General features: G+C 39.9%; 1 protein-coding gene across 1 annotated transcript in view; it reads right to left on the bottom strand.

Moving 5' to 3' along the window:
- LOC110487159 (zinc finger protein 572-like) overlaps positions 1-17,485 on the bottom strand; it is a 41,689-nt gene that overhangs the window by 23,517 nt on the left and 687 nt on the right. The gene's annotated exons all lie outside the window — the stretch shown is intronic.

Here is a 17,485-nt window from a genome sequence, read left to right as displayed (position 1 = left end):
ATGTATTGTTACACCATGTAGGAGCAGTATAGACCTAGTCTGTTCATTATATACATCTACATGATGTATTGTTACACCATGTAGGAGCAGTATAGACCTAGTCTGTTCATTATATACATGATGTATTGTTACACCATGTAGGAGCAGTATAGACCTAGTCTGTTCATTATATACATCTACATGATTTATTGTTACACCATGTAGGAGCAGTATAGACCTAGTCTGTTCATTATATACATGATGTATTGTTACACCATGTAGGAGCAGTATAGACCTAGTCTGTTCATTATATACATCTACATGATGTATTGTTACACCATGTAGGAGCAGTATAGACCTAGTCTGTTCATTATATACATGATGTATTGTTACACCATGTAGGAGCAGTATAGACCTAGTCTGTTCATTATATACATGATGTATTGTTACACCATGTAGGAGCAGTATAGACCTAGTCTGTTCATTATATACATCTACATGATGTATTGTTACACCATGTAGGAGCAGTATAGACCTAGTCTGTTCATTATATACATGATGTATTGTTACACCATGCAGGAGCAGTATAGACCTAGTCTGTTCATTATATACATCTACATGATTTATTGTTACACCATGTAGGAGCAGTATAGACCTAGTCTGTTCATTATATACATGATGTATTGTTACACCATGTAGGAGCAGTATAGACCTAGTCTGTTCATTATATACATCTACATGATGTATTGTTACACCATGTAGGAGCAGTATAGACCTAGTCTGTTCATTATATACATGATGTATTGTTACACCATGTAGGAGCAGTATAGACCTAGTCTGTTCATTATATACATGATGTATTGTTACACCATGTAGGAGCAGTATAGACCTAGTCTGTTCATTATATACATCTACATGATGTATTGTTACACCATGTAGGAGCAGTATAGACCTAGTCTGTTCATTATATACATGATGTATTGTTACACCATGCAGGAGCAGTATAGACCTAGTCTGTTCATTATATACATCTACATGATGTATTGTTACACCATGTAGGAGCAGTATAGACCTAGTCTGTTCATTATATACATGATGTATTGTTACACCATGTAGGAGCAGTATAGACCTAGTCTGTTAATTATATACATGATGTATTGTTACACCATGTAGGAGCAGTATAGACCTAGTCTGTTCATTATATACATGATGTATTGTTACACCATGTAGGAGCAGTATAGACCTAGTCTGTTCATTATATACATCTACATGATGTATTGTTACACCATGTAGGAGCAGTATAGACCTAGTCTGTTCATTATATACATCTACATGATGTATTGTTACACCATGTAGGAGCAGTATAGACCTAGTCTGTTCATTATATACATGATGTATTGTTACACCATGTAGGAGCAGTATAGACCTAGTCTGTTCATTATATACATCTACATGATGTATTGTTACACCATGTAGGAGCAGTATAGACCTAGTCTGTTCATTATATACATCTACATGATGTATTGTTACACCATACAGGAGCAGTATAGACCTAGTCTGTTCATTATATACATGATGCATTGTTACACCATGTAGGAGCAGTATAGACCTAGTCTGTTCATTATATACATGATGTATTGTTACACCATGCAGGAGCAGTATAGACCTAGTCTGTTCATTATATACATCTACATGATGTATTGTTACACCATGTAGGAGCAGTATAGACCTAGTCTGTTCATTATATACATGATGTATTGTTACACCATGTAGGAGCAGTATAGACCTAGTCTGTTCATTATATACATGATGTATTGTTACACCATGTAGGAGCAGTATAGACCTAGTCTGTTCATTATATACATCTACATGATGTATTGTTACACCATGTAGGAGCAGTATAGACCTAGTCTGTTCATTATATACATGATGTATTGTTACACCATGCAGGAGCAGTATAGACCTAGTCTGTTCATTATATACATCTACATGATGTATTGTTACACCATGTAGGAGCAGTATAGACCTAGTCTGTTCATTATATACATGATGTATTGTTACACCATGTAGGAGCAGTATAGACCTAGTCTGTTCATTATATACATGATGTATTGTTACACCATGCAGGAGCAGTATAGACCTAGTCTGTTCATTATATACATGATGTATTGTTACACCATGTAGGAGCAGTATAGACCTAGTCTGTTCATTATATACATGATGTATTGTTACACCATGTAGGAGCAGTATAGACCTAGTCTGTTCATTATATACATCTACATGATGTATTGTTACACCATGTAGGAGCAGTATAGACCTAGTCTGTTCATTATATACATCTACATGATGTATTGTTACACCATGTAGGAGCAGTGTAGACCTAGTCTGTTCATTATATACATGATGTATTGTTACACCATGTAGGAGCAGTATAGACCTAGTCTGTTCATTATATACATGATGTATTGTTACACCATGTAGGAGCAGTATAGACCTAGTCTGTTCATTATATACATCTACATGATGTATTGTTACACCCTGTAGGAGCAGTATAGACCTAGTCTGTTCATTATATACATGATGTATTGTTACACCACGTAGGAGCAGTATAGACCTAGTCTGTTCATTATATACATCTACATGATGTATTGTTACACCCTGTAGGAGCAGTGTAGACCTAGTCTGTTCATTATATACATCTACATGATTTATTGTTACACCCTGTAGGAGCAGTATAGACCTAGTCTGTTCATTATATACATCTACATGATGTATTGTTACACCCTGTAGGAGCAGTATAGACCTAGTCTGTTCATTATATACATGATGTATTGTTACACCATGCAGGAGCAGTATAGACCTAGTCTGTTCATTATATACATGATGCATTGTTACACCATGTAGGAGCAGTATAGACCTAGTCTGTTCATTATATACATGATGTATTGTTACACCATGTAGGAGCAGTATAGACCTAGTCTGTTCATTATATACATCTACATGATGTATTGTTACACCATGTAGGAGCAGTATAGACCTAGTCTGTTCATTATATACATGATGTATTGTTACACCATGTAGGAGCAGTATAGACCTAGTCTGTTCATTATATACATGATGTATTGTTACACCATGTAGGAGCAGTATAGACCTAGTCTGTTCATTATATACATCTACATGATGTATTGTTACACCATGTAGGAGCAGTATAGACCTAGTCTGTTCATTATATACATGATGTATTGTTACACCATGCAGGAGCAGTATAGACCTAGTCTGTTCATTATATACATCTACATGATGTATTGTTACACCATGTAGGAGCAGTATAGACCTAGTCTGTTCATTATATACATGATGTATTGTTACACCATGTAGGAGCAGTATAGACCTAGTCTGTTCATTATATACATGATGTATTGTTACACCATGTAGGAGCAGTATAGACCTAGTCTGTTCATTATATACATGATGTATTGTTACACCATGTAGGAGCAGTATAGACCTAGTCTGTTCATTATATACATGATGTATTGTTACACCATGTAGGAGCAGTATAGACCTAGTCTGTTCATTATATACATCTACATGATGTATTGTTACACCATGTAGAAGCAGTATAGACCTAGTCTGTTCATTATATACATCTACATGATGTATTGTTACACCATGTAGGAGCAGTATAGACCTAGTCTGTTCATTATATACATGATGTATTGTTACACCATGTAGGAGCAGTATAGACCTAGTCTGTTCATTATATACATGATGTATTGTTACACCATGTAGGAGCAGTATAGACCTAGTCTGTTCATTATATACATGATGTATTGTTACACCATGTAGGAGCAGTATAGACCTAGTCTGTTCATTATATACATGATGTATTGTTACACCATGTAGGAGCAGTATAGACCTAGTCTGTTCATTATATACATGATGTATTGTTACAACCATGTAGGAGCAGTATATACCTAGTCTGTTCATTATATACATGATGTATTGTTACACCATGTAGGAGCAGTATAGACCTAGTCTGTTCATTATATACATGTTGTATTGTTACACCATGCAGGAGCAGTATAGACCTAGTCTGTTCATTATATACATCTACATGATTTATTGTTACACCATGTAGGAGCAGTATAGACCTAGTCTGTTCATTATATACATCTACATGATTTATTGTTACACCATGTAGGAGCAGTATAGACCTAGTCTGTTCATTATATACATGATGTATTGTTACACCATGTAGGAGCAGTATAGACCTAGTCTGTTCATTATATACATCTACATGATGTATTGTTACACCATGTAGGAGCAGTATAGACCTAGTTTGTTCATTATATACATGATGTATTGTTACACCATGTAGGAGCAGTATAGACCTAGTCTGTTCATTATATACATCTACATGATGTATTGTTACACCATGTAGGAGCAGTATAGACCTAGTCTGTTCATTATATACATCTACATGATGTATTGTTACACCATACAGGAGCAGTATAGACCTAGTCTGTTCATTATATACATGATGCATTGTTACACCATGTAGGAGCAGTATAGACCTAGTCTGTTCATTATATACATGATGTATTGTTACACCATGTAGGAGCAGTATAGACCTAGTCTGTTCATTATATACATGATGTATTGTTACACCATGTAGGAGCAGTATAGACCTAGTCTGTTCATTATATACATGATGTATTGTTACACCATGCAGGAGCAGTATAGACCTAGTCTGTTCATTATATACATCTACATGATTTATTGTTACACCATGTAGGAGCAGTATAGACCTAGTCTGTTCATTATATACATGATGTATTGTTACACCATGTAGGAGCAGTATAGACCTAGTCTGTTCATTATATACATGATGTATTGTTACACCATGTAGGAGCAGTATAGACCTAGTCTGTTCATTATATACATGATGTATTGTTACACCATGTAGGAGCAGTATAGACCTAGTCTGTTCATTATATACATGATGTATTGTTACACCCTGTAGGAGCAGTATAGACCTAGTCTGTTCATTATATACATGATGTATTGTTACACCATGTAGGAGCAGTATAGACCTAGTCTGTTCATTATATACATCTACATGATGTATTGTTACACCATGTAGGAGCAGTATAGACCTAGTCTGTTCATTATATACATGATGTATTGTTACACCATGCAGGAGCAGTATAGACCTAGTCTGTTCATTATATACATCTACATGATGTATTGTTACACCATGTAGGAGCAGTATAGACCTAGTCTGTTCATTATATACATGATGTATTGTTACACCATGTAGGAGCAGTATAGACCTAGTCTGTTCATTATATACATCTACATGATGTATTGTTACACCATGTAGGAGCAGTATAGACCTAGTCTGTTCATTATATACATCTACATGATGTATTGTTACACCATGTAGGAGCAGTATAGCCCTAGTCTGTTCATTATATACATCTACATGATGTATTGTTACACCATGTAGGAGCAGTATAGACCTAGTCTGTTCATTATATACATCTACATGATGTATTGTTACACCATGTAGGAGCAGTATAGACCTAGTCTGTTCATTATATACATCTACATGATGTATTGTTACACCATGTAGGAGCAGTATAGACCTAGTCTGTTCATTATATACATGATGTATTGTTACACCATGTAGGAGCAGTATAGACCTAGTCTGTTCATTATATACATGATGTATTGTTACACCATGTAGGAGCAGTATAGACCTAGTCTGTTCATTATATACATCTACATGATGTATTGTTACACCATGTAGGAGCAGTATAGACCTAGTCTGTTCATTATATACATCTACATGATGTATTGTTACACCATACAGGAGCAGTATAGACCTAGTCTGTTCATTATATACATGATGCATTGTTACACCATGTAGGAGCAGTATAGACCTAGTCTGTTCATTATATACATGATGTATTGTTACACCATGTAGGAGCAGTATAGACCTAGTCTGTTCATTATATACATGATGTATTGTTACACCATGTAGGAGCAGTATATACCTAGTCTGTTCATTATATACATGATGTATTGTTACACCATGTAGGAGCAGTATAGACCTAGTCTGTTCATTATATACATCTACATGATGTATTGTTACACCATGTAGGAGCAGTATAGACCTAGTCTGTTCATTATATACATGATGTATTGTTACACCATGCAGGAGCAGTATAGACCTAGTCTGTTCATTATATACATCTACATGATTTATTGTTACACCATGTAGGAGCAGTATAGACCTAGTCTGTTCATTATATACATGATGTATTGTTACACCATGTAGGAGCAGTATAGACCTAGTCTGTTCATTTTATACATGATGTATTGTTACACCATGTAGGAGCAGTATAGACCTAGTCTGTTCATTATATACATGATGTATTGTTACACCATGTAGGAGCAGTATAGACCTAGTCTGTTCATTATATACATGATGTATTGTTACACCATGTAGGAGCAGTATAGACCTAGTCTGTTCATTATATACATCTACATGATGTATTGTTACACCATGTAGGAGCAGTATAGACCTAGCCTGTTCATTATATACATGATGTATTGTTACACCATGTAGGAGCAGTATAGACCTAGTCTGTTCATTATATACATGATGTATTGTTACACCATGCAGGAGCAGTATAGACCTAGTCTGTTCATTATATACATCTACATGATTTATTGTTACACCATGTAGGAGCAGTATAGACCTAGTCTGTTCATTATATACATGATGTATTGTTACACCATGTAGGAGCAGTATAGACCTAGTCTGTTCATTTTATACATGATGTATTGTTACACCATGTAGGAGCAGTATAGACCTAGTCTGTTCATTATATACATGATGCATTGTTACACCATGTAGGAGCAGTATAGACCTAGTCTGTTCATTATATACATGATGTATTGTTACACCATGTAGGAGCAGTATAGACCTAGTCTGTTCATTATATACATCTACATGATGTATTGTTACACCATGTAGGAGCAGTATAGACCTAGTCTGTTCATTATATACATGATGTATTGTTACACCATGTAGGAGCAGTATAGACCTAGTCTGTTCATTATATACATGATGTATTGTTACACCATGTAGGAGCAGTATAGACCTAGTCTGTTCATTATATACATCTACATGATGTATTGTTACACCATGTAGGAGCAGTATAGACCTAGTCTGTTCATTATATACATGATGTATTGTTACACCATGCAGGAGCAGTATAGACCTAGTCTGTTCATTATATACATCTACATGATGTATTGTTACACCATGTAGGAGCAGTATAGACCTAGTCTGTTCATTATATACATGATGTATTGTTACACCATGTAGGAGCAGTATAGACCTAGTCTGTTCATTATATACATGATGTATTGTTACACCATGTAGGAGCAGTATAGACCTAGTCTGTTCATTATATACATGATGTATTGTTACACCATGTAGGAGCAGTATAGACCTAGTCTGTTCATTATATACATCTACATGATGTATTGTTACACCATGTAGGAGCAGTATAGACCTAGTCTGTTCATTATATACATGATGTATTGTTACACCATGTAGGAGCAGTATAGACCTAGTCTGTTCATTATATACATGATGTATTGTTACACCATGTAGGAGCAGTATAGACCTAGTCTGTTCATTATATACATGATGTATTGTTACACCATGTAGGAGCAGTATAGACCTAGTCTGTTCATTATATACATCTACATGATGTATTGTTACACCATACAGGAGCAGTATAGACCTAGTCTGTTCATTATATACATGATGTATTGTTACACCATGTAGGAGCAGTATAGACCTAGTCTGTTCATTATATACATGATGTATTGTTACACCATGCAGGAGCAGTATAGACCTAGTCTGTTCATTATATACATCTACATGATTTATTGTTACACCATGTAGGAGCAGTATAGACCTAGTCTGTTCATTATATACATGATGTATTGTTACACCATGTAGGAGCAGTATAGACCTAGTCTGTTCATTATATACATCTACATGATGTATTGTTACACCATGTAGGAGCAGTATAGACCTAGTCTGTTCATTATATACATGATGTATTGTTACACCATGCAGGAGCAGTATAGACCTAGTCTGTTCATTATATACATCTACATGATGTATTGTTACACCATGTAGGAGCAGTATAGACCTAGTCTGTTCATTATATACATGATGTATTGTTACACCATGTAGGAGCAGTATAGACCTAGTCTGTTCATTATATACATGATGTATTGTTACACCATGTAGGAGCAGTATAGACCTAGTCTGTTCATTATATACATCTACATGATGTATTGTTACACCATACAGGAGCAGTATAGACCTAGTCTGTTCATTATATACATGATGTATTGTTACACCATACAGGAGCAGTATAGACCTAGTCTGTTCATTATATACATCTACATGATGTATTGTTACACCATACAGGAGCAGTATAGACCTAGTCTGTTCATTATATACATGATCTATTGTTACACCATACAGGAGCAGTATAGACCTAGTCTGTTCATTATATACATCTACATGATGTATTGTTACACCATGTAGGAGCAGTATAGACCTAGTCTGTTCATTATATACATCTACATGATGTATTGTTACACCATGTAGGAGCAGTATAGACCTAGTCTGTTCATTATCTACATGATGTATTGTTACACCATGTAGGAGCAGTATAGCCCTAGTCTGTTCATTATATACATCTACATGATGTATTGTTACACCATGTAGGAGCAGTATAGACCTAGTCTGTTCATTATATACATATACATGATGTATTGTTACACCATGTAGGAGCAGTATAGACCTAGTCTGTTCATTATATACATCTACATGATGTATTGTTACACCATACAGGAGCAGTATAGACCTAGTCTGTTCATTATATACATGATGTATTGTTACACCATGTAGGAGCAGTATAGACCTAGTCTGTTCATTATATACATGATGTATTGTTACACCATGTAGGAGCAGTATAGACTTAGTCTGTTCATTATATACATTATGTATTGTTACACCATGCAGGAGCAGTATAGACCTAGTCTGTTCATTATATACATTATGTATTGTTACACCATGTAGGAGCAGTATAGACCTAGTCTGTTCATTATATACATATACATGATGTATTGTTACACCATGTAGGAGCAGTATAGACCTAGTCTGTTCATTATATACATGATGTATTGTTACACCATGTAGGAGCAGTATAGACCTAGTCTGTTCATTATATACATCTACATGATGTATTGTTACACCATGTAGGAGCAGTATAGACCTAGTCTGTTCATTATATACATCTACATGATGTATTGTTACACCATGTAGGAGCAGTATAGACCTAGTCTGTTCATTATATACATCTACATGATGTATTGTTACACCATGTAGGAGCAGTATAGACCTAGTCTGTTCATTATATACATGATGTATTGTTACACCATGTAGGAGCAGTATAGACCTAGTCTGTTCATTATATACATGATGTATTGTTACACCATGTAGGAGCAGTATAGACCTAGTCTGTTCATTATATACATGATGTATTGTTACACCATGTAGGAGCAGTATAGACCTAGTCTGTTCATTATATACATCTACATGATGACACCATGTAGGAGCAGTATAGACCTAGTCTGTTCATTATATACATCTACATGATGTATTGTTACACCATGTAGGAGCAGTATAGACCTAGTCTGTTCATTATATACATGATGTATTGTTACACCATGTAGGAGCAGTATAGACTTAGTCTGTTCATTATATACATCTACATGATGTATTGTTACACCATGCAGGAGCAGTATAGACCTAGTCTGTTCATTATATACATGATGTATTGTTACACCATGTAGGAGCAGTATAGACCTAGTCTGTTCATTATATACATCTACATGATGTATTGTTACACCATGTAGGAGCAGTATAGACCTAGTCTGTTCATTATATACATCTACATGATGTATTGTTACACCATACAGGAGCAGTATAGACCTAGTCTGTTCATTATACACATCTACATGATGTATTGTTACACCATACAGGAGCAGTATAGACCTAGTCTGTTCATTATATACATCTACATGATGTATTGTTACACCATGTAGGAGCAGTATAGACATAGTCTGTTCATTATATACATCTACATGATGTATTGTTACACCATACAGGAGCAGTATAGACCTAGTCTGTTCATTATATACATCTACATGATGTATTGTTACACCATGTGGGAGCAGTATAGACCTAGTCTGTTCATTATATACATCTACATGATGACACCATGTAGGAGCAGTATAGACCTAGTCTGTTCATTATATACATCTACATGATGTATTGTTACACCATGTAGGAGCAGTATAGACCTAGTCTGTTCATTTTGATATCTTTTTGACTGTTGATATCTTTCCATTCTATTCATCCACTGTCCCACAGCCCAGGCAGGCAATTCATAAACTAATCTCCACTGTCCCACAGCCCAGGCAGGCAATTCATAAACTAATCTCCACTGTCCCACAGCCCAGGCAGGCAATTCATAAACTAATCTCCACTGTCCCACAGCCCAGGCAGGCAATTCATAAACTAATCTCCACTGTCCCACAGCCCAGGCAGGCAATTCATAAACTAATCTCCACTGTCCCACAGCCCAGGCAGGCAATTCATAAACTAATCTCCACTGTCCCACAGCCCAGGCAGGCAATTCATAAACTAATCTCCACTGTCCCACAGCCCAGCCAGGCAATTCATAAACTAATCTCCACTGTCCCACAGCCCAGGCAGGCAATTCATAAACTAATCTCCACTGTCCCACAGCCCAGGCAGGCAATTCATAAACTAATCTCCACTGTCCCACAGCCCAGGCAGGCAATTCATAAACTAATCTCCACTGTCCCACAGCCCAGGCAGGCAATTCATGAACTAATCTCCACTGGAAAAAAAATATCTAGACATTTTCACTTCATGCTTTTAGTCTAACATTTGGTTTGCAACATTTGTATAAACTATCTGCCTCTCCGACAATATTGCAATTTTGAAATGCGATCTACACCCTGCCTTAGAGAATAAACATCACCGGATGAGAGCAACCTTTTCTGAGCCACTCGAAACCAAGCATCATCATCACTATTATGGAACCATTTAAAGAAATTTCAATAGAAAAAAAGTTCAACGAAATTGCATCTGGTTTGCTGTCATTCCAGCTTCAGAGTTTGATGTGATTGTGTTAACAAGCTAGCAAGGGAGAAGCACGTTAGCCAGCCTGCAGAGCAAACATTTCTGTTTAGAACAAACAACCAGTGTGCCCTGCTATAAACTATGCCAACAGCAGGGACAACCAGTGTGCTTGGCTATAAACTATGCCAACAGCAGGGACAACCAGTGTGCTTGGCTATAAACTATGCCAAACAGCAGGGACAACCAGTGTGCTTGGCTAGAAACTATGCCAACAGCAGGGACAACCAGTGTGCCCTGCTATAAACTATGCCAAACAGAAGGGACAACCAGTGTGCTTGGCTAGAAACTATGCCAACAGCAGGGACAACCAGTGTGCTTGGCTATAAACTATGCCAACAGCAGGGACAACCAGTGTGCCCTGCTAGAAACTATGCCAACAGCAGGGACAACCAGTGTGCCCTGCTAGAAACTATGCCAAACAGCAGGGACAACCAGTGTGCTTGGCTATAAACTATGCCAACAGCAGGGACAACCAGTGTGCCCTGCTAGAAACTATGCCAACAGCAGGGACAACCAGTGTGCTTGGCTATAAACTATGCCAACAGCAGGGACAACCAGTGTGCCCTGCTAGAAACTATGCCAACAGCAGGGACAACCAGTGTGCCCTGCTAGAAACTATGCCAAACAGCAGGGACAACCAGTGTGCCCTGCTATAAACTATGCCAACAGCAGGGACAACCAGTGTGCTTGGCTAGAAACTATGCCAACAGCAGGGACAACCAGTGTGCCCTGCTATAAACTATGCCAACAGCAGGGACAACCAGTGTGCTTGGCTATAAACTATGCCAACAGAAGGGACAACCAGTGTGCCCTGCTAGAAACTATGCCAACAGCAGGGACAACCAGTGTGCCCTGCTAGAAACTATGCCAAACAGAAGGGACAACCAGTGTGCTTGGCTATAAACTATGCCAACAGCAGGGACAACCAGTGTGCCCTGCTAGAAACTATGCCAACAGCAGGGACAACCAGTGTGCCCTGCTAGAAACTATGCCAAACAGAAGGGACAACCAGTGTGCCCTGCTAGAAACTATGCCAAACAGAAAGGACAACCAGTGTGCTTGGCTATAAACTATGCCAAACAGCAGGGACAACCAGTGTGCCCTGCTAGAAACTATGCCAACAGCAGGGACAACCAGTGTGCCCTGCTATAAACTATGCCAAACAGAAGGGACAACCAGTGTGCCCTGCTATAAACTATGCCAACAGCAGGGACAACCAGTGTGCTTGGCTATAAACTATGCCAAACAGAAGGGACAACCAGTGTGCTTGGCTATAACCTATACCAAACAGAAGGGACAACCAGTGTGCTTGGCTATAAACTATGCCAAACAGCAGGGACAACCAGTGTGCTTGGCTAGAAACTATGCCAAACAGAAGGGACAACCAGTGTGCTTGGCTATAAACTATGCCAAACAGCAGGGACAACCAGTGTGCTTGGCTATAAACTATGCCAACAGCAGGGACAACCAGTGTGCCCTGCTATAAACTATGACAAACAGAAGGGACAACCAGTGTGCTTGGCTATAAACTATGCCAACAGCAGGGACAACCAGTGTGCCCTGCTATAAACTATGACAAACAGAAGGGACAACCAGTGTGCTTGGCTATAAACTATGCCAACAGAAGGGACAACCAGTGTGCCCTGCTAGAAACTATGCCAACAGAAGGGACAACCAGTGTGCTTGGCTATAAACTATGCCAAACAGAAGGGACAACCAGTGTGCTTGGCTATAACCTATACCAAACAGAAGGGACAACCAGTGTGCTTGGCTATAAACTATGCCAAACAGCAGGGACAACCAGTGTGCTTGGCTAGAAACTATGCCAAACAGAAGGGACAACCAGTGTGCTTGGCTATAAACTATGCCAAACAGCAGGGACAACCAGTGTGCTTGGCTAGAAACTATGCCAAACAGAAGGGACAACCAGTGTGCCCTGCTATAAACTATGACAAACAGAAGGGACAACCAGTGTGCTTGGCTATAAACTATGCCAACAGCAGGGACAACCAGTGTGCTTGGCTATAAACTATACCAAACAGAAGGGACAACCAGTGTGCTTGGCTAGAAACTATGCCAACAGCAGGGACAACCAGTGTGCTTGGCTATAAACTATGCCAACAGCAGGGACAACCAGTGTGCTTGGCTATAAACTATGCCAAACAGAAGGGACAACCAGTGTGCTTGGCTATAAACTATGCCAAACAGCAGGGACAACCAGTGTGCCCTGCTAGAAACTATGCCAACAGCAGGGACAACCAGTGTGCCCTGCTAGAAACTATGCCAACAGCAGGGACAACCAGTGTGCTTGGCTATAAACTATGCCAAACAGCAGGGACAACCAGTGTGCTAGGCTATAAACTATGCCAACAGCAGGGACAACCAGTGTGCCCTGCTAGAAACTATGCCAACAGCAGGGACAACCAGTGTGCTAGGCTATAAACTATGCAAACAGCAGGGACAACCAGTGTGCTTGGCTATAAACTATGCCAAACAGCAGGGACAACCAGTGTGCTAGGCTATAAACTATGCAAACAGCAGGGACAACCAGTATGCTTGGCTATAAACTATGCCAAACAGAAGGGACAACCAGTGTGCTAGGCTATAAACTATGCAAACAGCAGGGACAACCAGTATGCTTGGCTATAAACTATGCCAAACAGCAGGGACAACCAGTGTGCTAGGCTATAAACTATGCAAACAGCAGGGACAACCAGTATGCTTGGCTATAAACTATGCCAACAGAAGGGACAACCAGTGTGCTAGGCTAGAAACTATGCCAAACAGAAGGGACAACCAGTGTGCTTGGCTAGAAACCATGCCAACAGCAGGGACAACCAGTGTGCCCTGCTAGAAACTATGCCAACAGCAGGGACAACCAGTGTGCCCTGCTAGAAACTATGCCAACAGCAGGGACAACCAGTGTGCCCTGCTAGAAACTATGCCAACAGCAGGGACAACCAGTGTGCTTGGCTATAAACTATGCCAACAGCAGGGACAACCAGTGTGCCCTGCTAGAAACTATGCCAACAGCAGGGACAACCAGTGTGCTTGGCTATAAACTATGCCAACAGCAGGGACAACCAGTGTGCCCTGCTAGAAACTATGCCAACAGCAGGGACAACCAGTGTGCCCTGCTATAAACTATGCCAACAGCAGGGACAACCAGTGTGCTTGGCTATAAACTATGCCAACAGCAGGGACAACCAGTGTGCTTGGCTATAAACTATGCCAAACAGCAGGGACAACCAGTGTGCTTGGCTATAAACTATGCCAACAGCAGGGACAACCAGTGTGCTTGGCTATAAACTATGCCAACAGCAGGGACAACCAGTGTGCTTGGCTATAAACTATGCCAACAGCAGGGACAACCAGTGTGCTTGGCTATAAACTATGCCAAACAGCAGGGACAACCAGTGTGCTTGGCTATAAACTATGCCAACAGAAGGGACAACCAGTGTGCCCTGCTAGAAACTATGCCAACAGCAGGGACAACCAGTGTGCCCTGCTAGAAACTATGCCAACAGCAGGGACAACCAGTGTGCTTGGCTATAAACTATGCCAAACAGAAGGGACAACCAGTGTGCTTGGCTATAAACTATGCCAACAGCAGGGACAACCAGTGTGCCCTGCTATAAACTATGCCAACAGCAGGGACAACCAGTGTGCTTGGCTATAAACTATGCCAACAGAAGGGACAACCAGTTTGCTAGGCTAGAAACTATGCTAAACAGAAGGGACAACCAGTGTGCCCTGCTATAAACTATGCCAACAGCAGGGACAACCAGTGTGATAGGCTATAAACTATGCCAAACAGAAGGGACAACCAGTGTGCCCTGCTATAAACTATGCCAACAGCAGGGACAACCAGTGTGCTTGGCTATAAACTATGCCAACAGCAGGGACAACCAGTGTGCTAGGCTATAAACTATGCAAACAGCAGGGACAACCAGTGTGCTTGGCTATAAACTATGCCAAACAGCAGGGACAACCAGTGTGCTAGGCTATAAACTATGCAAACAGCAGGGACAACCAGTATGCTTGGCTATAAACTATGCCAAACAGAAGGGACAACCAGTGTGCTAGGCTATAAACTATGCAAACAGCAGGGACAACCAGTATGCTTGGCTATAAACTATGCCAAACAGCAGGGACAACCAGTGTGCTAGGCTATAAACTATGCAAACAGCAGGGACAACCAGTATGCTTGGCTATAAACTATGCCAACAGAAGGGACAACCAGTGTGCTAGGCTAGAAACTATGCCAAACAGAAGGGACAACCAGTGTGCTTGGCTAGAAACTATGCCAACAGCAGGGACAACCAGTGTGCCCTGCTAGAAACTATGCCAACAGCAGGGACAACCAGTGTGCCCTGCTAGAAACTATGCCAACAGCAGGGACAACCAGTGTGCCCTGCTAGAAACTATGCCAACAGCAGGGACAACCAGTGTGCTTGGCTATAAACTATGCCAACAGCAGGGACAACCAGTGTGCCCTGCTAGAAACTATGCCAACAGCAGGGACAACCAGTGTGCTTGGCTATAAACTATGCCAACAGCAGGGACAACCAGTGTGCCCTGCTAGAAACTATGCCAACAGCAGGGACAACCAGTGTGCCCTGCTATAAACTATGCCAACAGCAGGGACAACCAGTGTGCTTGGCTATAAACTATGCCAAACAGCAGGGACAACCAGTGTGCCCTGCTAGAAACTATGCCAAACAGCAGGGACAACCAGTGTGCTTGGCTATAAACTATGCCAAACAGAAGGGACAACCAGTGTGCTTGGCTATAAACTATGCCAACAGCAGGGACAACCAGTGTGCTTGGCTATAAACTATGCCAACAGCAGGGACAACCAGTGTGCTTGGCTATAAACTATGCCAAACAGCAGGGACAACCAGTGTGCTTGGCTATAAACTATGCCAACAGAAGGGACAACCAGTGTGCCCTGCTAGAAACTATGCCAACAGCAGGGACAACCAGTGTGCCCTGCTAGAAACTATGCCAACAGCAGGGACAACCAGTGTGCTTGGCTATAAACTATGCCAAACAGAAGGGACAACCAGTGTGCTTGGCTATAAACTATGCCAACAGCAGGGACAACCAGTGTGCCCTGCTATAAACTATGCCAACAGCAGGGACAACCAGTGTGCTTGGCTATAAACTATGCCAACAGAAGGGACAACCAGTGTGCTAGGCTAGAAACTATGCTAAACAGAAGGGACAACCAGTGTGCCCTGCTATAAACTATGCCAACAGCAGGGACAACCAGTGTGATAGGCTATAAACTATGCCAAACAGAAGGGACAACCAGTGTGCTTGGCTATAAACTATGCCAACAGAAGGGACAACCAGTGTGCTTGGCTATAAACTATGCCAAACAGCAGGGACAACCAGTGCTTTTGTCTATAAACCTCAGAAAATATAACTAAATACTGTCTTATTTCCAGACTACAGCGCATTCGGAAAGTATTCAGACCCCTTCCATTTTTCCCACATTTTGTTACGTTACAGACTCATTCTAAAATTGATGAAATTATTTATTGTCCTCATCAATCTACACACAATAACCCATAGACACTAACAATCAAAGGGCAAAACAATTCAATGAGTTAAATTCAAAATGGACCAAAGTTAGCTCGCTAACTCTATCTCGCTACGTAATATACCCCTCAGACGGGGTCCGACAGCTGAACTAAATGTATTGGGCATTAATAAATTATAGTCTCCAAGAATCAATGGATATGGCTTTATTAGCCCAAACGTAGACCACGGGGAGGTGGTCGCATCTAACAATTGGATGTAGTACAGCACGTTGAGATATCAGCTGATGTACGAAAGGCTATATAAATACATTTGATTTGAATTATTTCCTGGGCTCCGCTCGGTGACGTACGAAGGGCTATATAAATACATTTGATTTGAATTATTTCCTGGGCTCCGCTCGTGACGTACGGGACTACCTTTAAAATAAACATTGCATACTGACTATGGGAAATTAATTTTGACATGGAATACGTGCTGCTATACGGATACAGATTTGGTCGTTAGTAATCCAACGCATTCGCTATGGTATGCCAGAGACCCAATCTTATTAATAAATGAAATAATGAATAAAGGGGTCTAAGTTCGAGCAAGGCATATATGTCATTACTTTAAAAAATCCCC

Source organism: Oncorhynchus mykiss, chromosome 13, assembly GCF_013265735.2.
Source record: "Oncorhynchus mykiss isolate Arlee chromosome 13, USDA_OmykA_1.1, whole genome shotgun sequence".
Classification (NCBI taxonomy): Eukaryota; Metazoa; Chordata; class Actinopteri; order Salmoniformes; family Salmonidae; genus Oncorhynchus; species Oncorhynchus mykiss.
Note: the sequence above shows the minus strand (reverse complement) of the source record. Positions and strands in the feature narration are given on the sequence as shown.